This window comes from Cherax quadricarinatus, chromosome 37 (genome assembly GCF_038502225.1).
Source record: "Cherax quadricarinatus isolate ZL_2023a chromosome 37, ASM3850222v1, whole genome shotgun sequence".
In the NCBI taxonomy this organism is placed as follows: Eukaryota; Metazoa; Arthropoda; class Malacostraca; order Decapoda; family Parastacidae; genus Cherax; species Cherax quadricarinatus.
The window spans coordinates 26,166,080-26,173,579 of record NC_091328.1 but is presented as its reverse complement, the minus strand read 5'-3'; positions in this window follow the sequence as shown (position 1 = coordinate 26,173,579).

Below are 7,500 nucleotides of genomic sequence, written 5' to 3'. Positions count from 1 at the left end.
CAAAGTCATGAAGATCGGGGAAGGGCAAAGAAGACTGCAGGCACAGTATAGTCTAGGTGGTCAAAGACTGCAAACCTCACTCAAGGAAAAAAGATCTTGGGGTGAGTATAACACCAAGCACATCTCCTGAGGCGCACATCAGTCAGATAACTGCTGCAGCACATAGGCGTCTGGCAAACCTGAGAATAGCGTGCCGATACCTCAGTAAGGAATCGTTCAAGACTGTACACCATTTACGTCAGGCCTATTCTGGAGTATGCAGCACCAGTTTGGAATCCACACCTGGTCAATGATGTCAAGAAATTAGAGAAAGTACAAAGGTTTGCAACAAGACTAGTCCCAGAGGTACGGGGATTGTCCTACGAAGAAAAATTGAGGGAGGACAGGAGGGTTAGGGGAGACATGATAACGACATATAAAATACTGCAAGGAATAGACAAGGTGGACAAAGACAGAATGTTCCAGAGATGGGACACAAATTCAAGGGGTCACAGTTGGAAGCTGAAGACTCAGATGAGTCAAAGGGATGTTAGGAAGTATTTCTTCGGTCATAGAGTTTTCAGGCAGTGGAATAGCCTAGAAATTAACGTAGTGGAGGCGGGAACCATACATAGTTTTAAGACGAGGTTTGATAAAGCTCATGGAGCAGGGAGAGAGAGGACTCAGTAACAATCAGTGAAGAGGCGGGGCCAGGAGCTATAACTCGACCTCTGCAACCACAAATAGGTGAGTACAAATAGGTGAGTACACACACACACACACACACACATAAAAGCAGAAACACTAACAAGATCAACATTGTCAAGTCATCAATAAAGTTTACACTGGAACTCGAAAAAGACACCAAACTTCTTTACTCGACGTCCTCGTGTGCAGGTCTCCTAACAGTGACAAACTTTTCTTCAAAGTGTATAGAAAACCTACCAGGAAGGACGATATAATATATTTCTGTCCACACCAGGACAACCTCACTAAAAGACGTGTCCTTATTGGCTTCTTCTTGATAGCTTCACTCACCTCCAGTCCTTGTTTCATATTACTAAATATGGAGGTAGATTGAGAAATTTAATGTTTTCTTATTTTTTATGTTTGTCGGCCTCACGGGAGTGCCTCTTATTAGAAATAAGTAATGACTTTGTCATCTCAGAGAAAAAAAATTATTGGATATTTAGCCTTCCGTGTTATTTAATGCCCATTGCGCAACATCATTCTCTTATATATAGAACATAGTCATTATCATTTAAATAAAAAAATGAGAAAATTGTTGGTACTGGTATCGACCAAATATTGGGTCTCGGTATTGGCGAAAGTTTTGGTATTGTCCAATTCCTATGTTTTTCTTATTACCAAACCTCTTTCTATATATAGTTCAATTAGAGGTCCCAATTATCATTTATCGTGGCACCTCAAACTTACAACAGTGTCTCCCAGTTAAGAATTTAAGTCCCACATTTAAGTCGCACTTAATTCAGCACTACCTCAATACTCCCTTAACACCTTCCAAATTCTCTTTCTCTCACTTCTTTACATACTTCTCGACCACAGGTGAACAAATACTTATTTTACCCTACTTATTATATCCCAACTTATCCTAATTCACATAATTCTTGAGTTTAAGCTCCTTGAAAAATTGTTCATTTAATAGCTGGCTTCTTCGTCTTTAACTCTAGTTCTATATGATACTCCAGATTTATTTCCACTTACTGCCACCAATTAAAATTCTCCCACCTTCTTTAACTTTGTTTCTCTTAGAACTAGGACATCCAGCTTCTTTTTATTCACTCTTTCCATTAATAATCTTTTTTTTTTCTCATTGTACTACATCCACGTGAATTTAAATAACTCAGAAGCAATTTATGCAGAAGAAGGAATTTCTAGCCCGTTGCTCTTGGTATTTGAATCGACTATTACGACACACATTACACTTTCCCCTGGAAATGAGAGGTAACACTAAACAACAACTATGATGGAATTTGTAAAGAAATTCAAAAGAGTGTGTATACAAATACATAATCGTATGTGTAGAATGATCTAGGTGTAAGTATAGTATAAGAGAAAACATCAGCAATCCTACCAGAGTGCAAAACAATTATGGGCTTCCTTTTTATACTATTTCCCTCGGAGTCTGTAATGACAATGAGGAACTAAAAAACATTTGTATGATAAATTTGCGCATTTATAATTATAACAGCTATGAACAGTATTCAATGAAAGTGTAGACAATTTATATTAGCTTACCAAGCAATATTTTATTCCATTTTCTTTGAAACCTTCTTAATAGATCTGGATTTAGAAAACGAGCATCATATTAAATACAAGACATGTTCAGGTTTTTACGATTGTCTCGCACAGCAACATTTGCTTTACCTAAGATAACCCATTAACAGTAATAAATTTTGTTTAGGAAATTTTAAAATTAGTTGGCCAAACAGAATTATAAATTTGTGCAATATTTCTGAGGGTTTATTGAAGTTTTGAAATACATCGCATTCGTTGCAGTTTTATCGGGACCATGGCTGTTTATAGAGAGTTTCTGACCTCAGTCTCGACGTCCCACGAAATTTCGTTCAGAACGCCAAATACCCCAAGTTTTTCCAATCGACAGAATAAAATACAACATTTCAGACAATGCACAGGAATATTTTAAATCTCTAGTTGACAAGTCAACCGACCTAACAGCAGTTGGCAACACTGGGTCTATACCTTGACAACTCGAAATTCAACACTCACAAACATCATGTGGATATTGATCATTTTTTTGTGATTTGTGTGTGGTAATTCATAGAAAATTAATAGTAATGTAGTAATAATAGTAATGTAATGCAACTTTTAAAAGGTGTTAAGTCATATGAGAACCTATATTTCCTACACTTACTTACTGTAATTTGTTAATTAAGTAAAATGAAATCAATGCAATTTAGATGAAATTATATTTTGATAAGGAAAATGTACCACACACCTGGAAATGCCACTGACTATAATTAAGCATATGTGTATAATATAATCGTTGGAGGAGGCATCATCACTGGCAGATCGTTAACACTAAATAACGAGTGTGGTAGAATTTAATCATGAGTCATCGAGGCTGACTTAACGCGACGGGCTGGAGTTTTGAGACTCTATGACCGCGGGTTCAATCCCGGCCGGGGGTATGGTTCATCGAGGCTGATATAAAGAATATGGGCAAAAATTATATCCAGCTGCAACAAAAGGGAAGAGACCAGGGAAATGTTCTTGTACGGCTATTAATACCACGTCTCTTTTCCTGAGATTAAATGCATTCTTGAAATCTAATTTTATAACTGCATTGTCCTCAGACAAGTTGTTGATACACCCTTGTGGCATGAACCACCAAAGCTAAGCTGGTTTGGTTGAAGTATCATGGCCGCTTCTGCACGAATACTTCGGACAGCAGCTTTGGAAATGAGGTGCCGAAAAGTGTTGTCTGCTGCAATTCGCCTAATTCCTGCATCCTTCTTTTTCAGGGCACAAAGTGATGCACCGAAAGAGAAAGGTTTAATTTTGTCAGGAATCAGACCAGCTAAGGAATTGTTGACGAACTTTGTGATCTCTGAAAGCAGTGTGTCTGCAATCTCCCCAATAACTGGATTAACCATTTCCTTTAAATGCTGTGGCCTTATTCCAGTGCAGCCCCCAGAAGAGTCGGACGGGATGGACATTTTTGTTTTGTAAATGTCTGAGTCTTGCACAATCAATGGTTCCACAGTGCAGACCTTGGTGGTTAGTGGAACCATCGTTTACTTTTTTTAAGAGGTCTGTAAGTTTCCCAGCTACTTGTGGACAGGCTGTTTTGGGAATGTGTGTAAGTGTTCTGGTACCTGTTGTTTTAATTGCTTCCAAGATATTATATGATAAGATGAGATCTGTTGGAGTGTGGTCCGGTGCCTGAAGTGGCTGTGGGTCATCACTTTCCACAGGAGGACATCCTGTACCAGGGCAGCTACCGTGTTTGCTGAGGAAGCTGTAAACACGATCGACACTTGCCTCTCCTAGTATTGCCAGCCGTGCCATTTACCTGGCTGCTCGCTTCCTCCTGACTGGCATCCATCTGGCTAGGTAGACTGTAGGAGTGAAGTACAACATGCTGGGTGGAGCAAGGATGTATAGGGGGTATGGTGCGTGAAAGTGTACAGCGTGGAAGTTAGTGAACTTGACTGTGGTGGCCTGGTGGGTCTTGAAGGGCTGAGAGGGGAAAACTGCCCTGTTCATTTGGCGTGCTTCTGGGATTTGGGTGGGGTTGGTGCAGGTATTTGGGTGCTGGGTAGCCCAGGGAGAGGAAGGGGTAAGAGGAGTACACTACACATGGACTTGCACACTATATATTGTTAATACTGTCTTAATAAACACGGCACTATTTGTTTCCCATGCACATAGTGAAAGATGTGGGTATGTGCACTGTTGAACCCCAGTACGTTCCCTCATCTTCACCTACACACCACGCATCTTTTCCTTCCACCGTGGCGTGTGGGAGGCAGCATTCACTGATCTTTCAATCGTTAACATTAACACAACATTGTTTATCCATAACATATGCCTCTGCCTTTAATTATTCCATGCATCGAGACTTAATAATTTCTAAGTTAACTGGAAGCATGGCGCTTGATGCTGAAGGTAAATGTGTTTGTGAAAGCTTTCCAAGGTTTGTATATACGATAATCTTGGCCCGCACCCACGCACACAGTGTAGGCCTTATCCCTATCCATCACTCCAATTGACCATCTTCGTCACTACCACCACTCATCAGCTTTCACAACACTTCCATTATTTACGTTGAAGCGATGCACTGGAATGTCTTCTCGGTAAACTGCAATCTTCCCAAAGTATTCACACTGAGTCCTCTTCTGTCTTGACCTGGTCAGCCTCTTTGATCAGAAGATATCCTTGAAAATTCCACAGCTAGCCCGCTACACGCTCGACCATGTCAGATACATACATACATACACACATATATATATGCAATAAGATCACAGTAAACAGGTAGAATAGTTTGTGGGGTGAGTTGTGCCAAGGACCTTTCCAAGTTGGCTCGCCGCGCGTCACGTGTTTAAACCGTTGTGGGATCTGATAGTGAGGTGCCGACCAGACCCCTTATATAGCTTCCTTGGATGCTTTACTTTCATAGTTCCTTGATAATGTGAGTAGTCACGAAAGCGCTTAGAATTTCTCTATTCTTTCAGAGTGGTTGTTTTGCATGCACACACACACACATATATATATATATATATATATATATATATATATATATATATATATATATATATATATATATATATATATATATATATATATATATATATATATATATATATATTATATATATATATATATATATATATATATATATATATATATATATATATATATATATATATATATATATATATATATATATATATATATATATATATATATATATATATATATATATATATATATATATATATATATACATATATAAATATATATATATATATATATATATATATATATACATACATATATATATATATATATATATATATATATATATATATATATATATATAAAAATAGATATATATATATATATATATATATATATATATATATATATATATATATATATATATATATATATAATATATATATATACATATATAGGTAGTAGGTTGGTAGACAGCAACCACCCAGGGAAGTACTACCGTCCTGCCAGATGACTGTGAAACAAAAACCTGTAATTGTTTTGCATGATGGTAGGATTGCTGGTTTCTTTTTCTGTCTCATAAACACGCTAAGATAACAGGGATATCTTGCTACTCCTACTTACACTTTGGTCACACTTCACAGACACGCACATGCATATATATATATACATACATCTAGGCTTTTCTCCTTTTTCTAAATAGCTCTTGTTCTTTTTTATTTCTTCTATTGTCCATGGGGAAGTGGAAAAGAATCTTTCCTCCGTAAGCCATGCGTGTCGTATGAGGCGACTAAAATGCCGGGAGCAATGGGCTAGTAACCCCTTCTCCTGTATACAATTACTAAAAAAGAGAAGAAGAAAAACTTTATAAAACTGGGTTGCTTAAATGTGCGTGGATGTAGTGCGGATGACAAGAAACAGATGATTGCTGATGTTATGAATGAAAAGAAGTTGGATGTCCTGGCCCTAAGCGAAACAAAGCTGAAGGGGGTAGGAGAGTTTCAGTGGGGGGAAATAAATGGGATTAAATCTGGAGTATCTGAGAGAGTTAGAGCAAAGGAAGGGGTAGCAGTAATGTTAAATGATCAGTTATGGAAGGAGAAAAGAGAATATGAATGTGTAAATTCAAGAATTATGTGGATTAAAGTAAAGGTTGGATGTGAGAAGTGGGTCATAATAAGCGTGTATGCACCTGGAGAAGAGAGGAATGCAGAGGAGAGAGAGAGATTTTGGGAGATGTTAAGTGAATGTATAGGAGCCTTTGAACCAAGTGAGAGAGTAATTGTGGTAGGGGACTTGAATGCTAAAGTAGGAGAAACTTTTAGAGAGGGTGTGGTAGGTAAGTTTGGGGTGCCAGGTGTAAATGATAATGGGAGCCCTTTGATTGAACTTTGTATAGAAAGGGGTTTAGTTATAGGTAATACATATTTTAAGAAAAAGAGGATAAATAAGTATACACGATATGATGTAGGGCGAAATGACAGTAGTTTGTTGGATTATGTATTGGTAGATAAAAGACTGTTGAGTAGACTTCAGGATGTACATGTTTATAGAGGGGCCACAGATATATCAGATCACTTTCTAGTTGTAGCTACACTGAGAGTAAAAGGTAGATGGGATACAAGGAGAATAGAAGCATCAGGGAAGAGAGAGGTGAAGGTTTATAAACTAAAAGAGGAGGCAGTTAGGGTAAGATATAAACAGCTATTGGAGGATAGATGGGCTAATGAGAGCATAGGCAATGGGGTCGAAGAGGTATGGGGTAGGTTTAAAAATGTAGTGTTAGAGTGTTCAGCAGAAGTTTGTGGTTACAGGAAAGTGGGTGCAGGAGGGAAGAGGAGCGATTGGTGGAATGATGATGTAAAGAGAGTAGTAAGGGAGAAAAAGTTAGCATATGAGAAGTTTTTACAAAGTAGAAGTGATGCAAGGAGGGAAGAGTATATGGAGAAAAAGAGAGAAGTTAAGAGAGTGGTGAAGCAATGTAAAAAGAGAGCAAATGAGAGAGTGGGTGAGATGTTATCAACAAATTTTGTTGAAAATAAGAAAAAGTTTTGGAGTGAGATTAACAAGTTAAGAAAGCCTAGAGAACAAATGGATTTGTCAGTTAAAAATAGGAGAGGAGAGTTATTAAATGGAGAGTTAGAGGTATTGGGAAGATGGAAGGAATATTTTGAGGAATTGTTAAATGTTGATGAAGATAGGGAAGCTGTGATTTCGTGTATAGGGCAAGGAGGAATAACATCTTGTAGGAGTGAGGAAGAGCCAGTTGTGAGTGTGGGGGAAGTTCGTGAGGCAGTA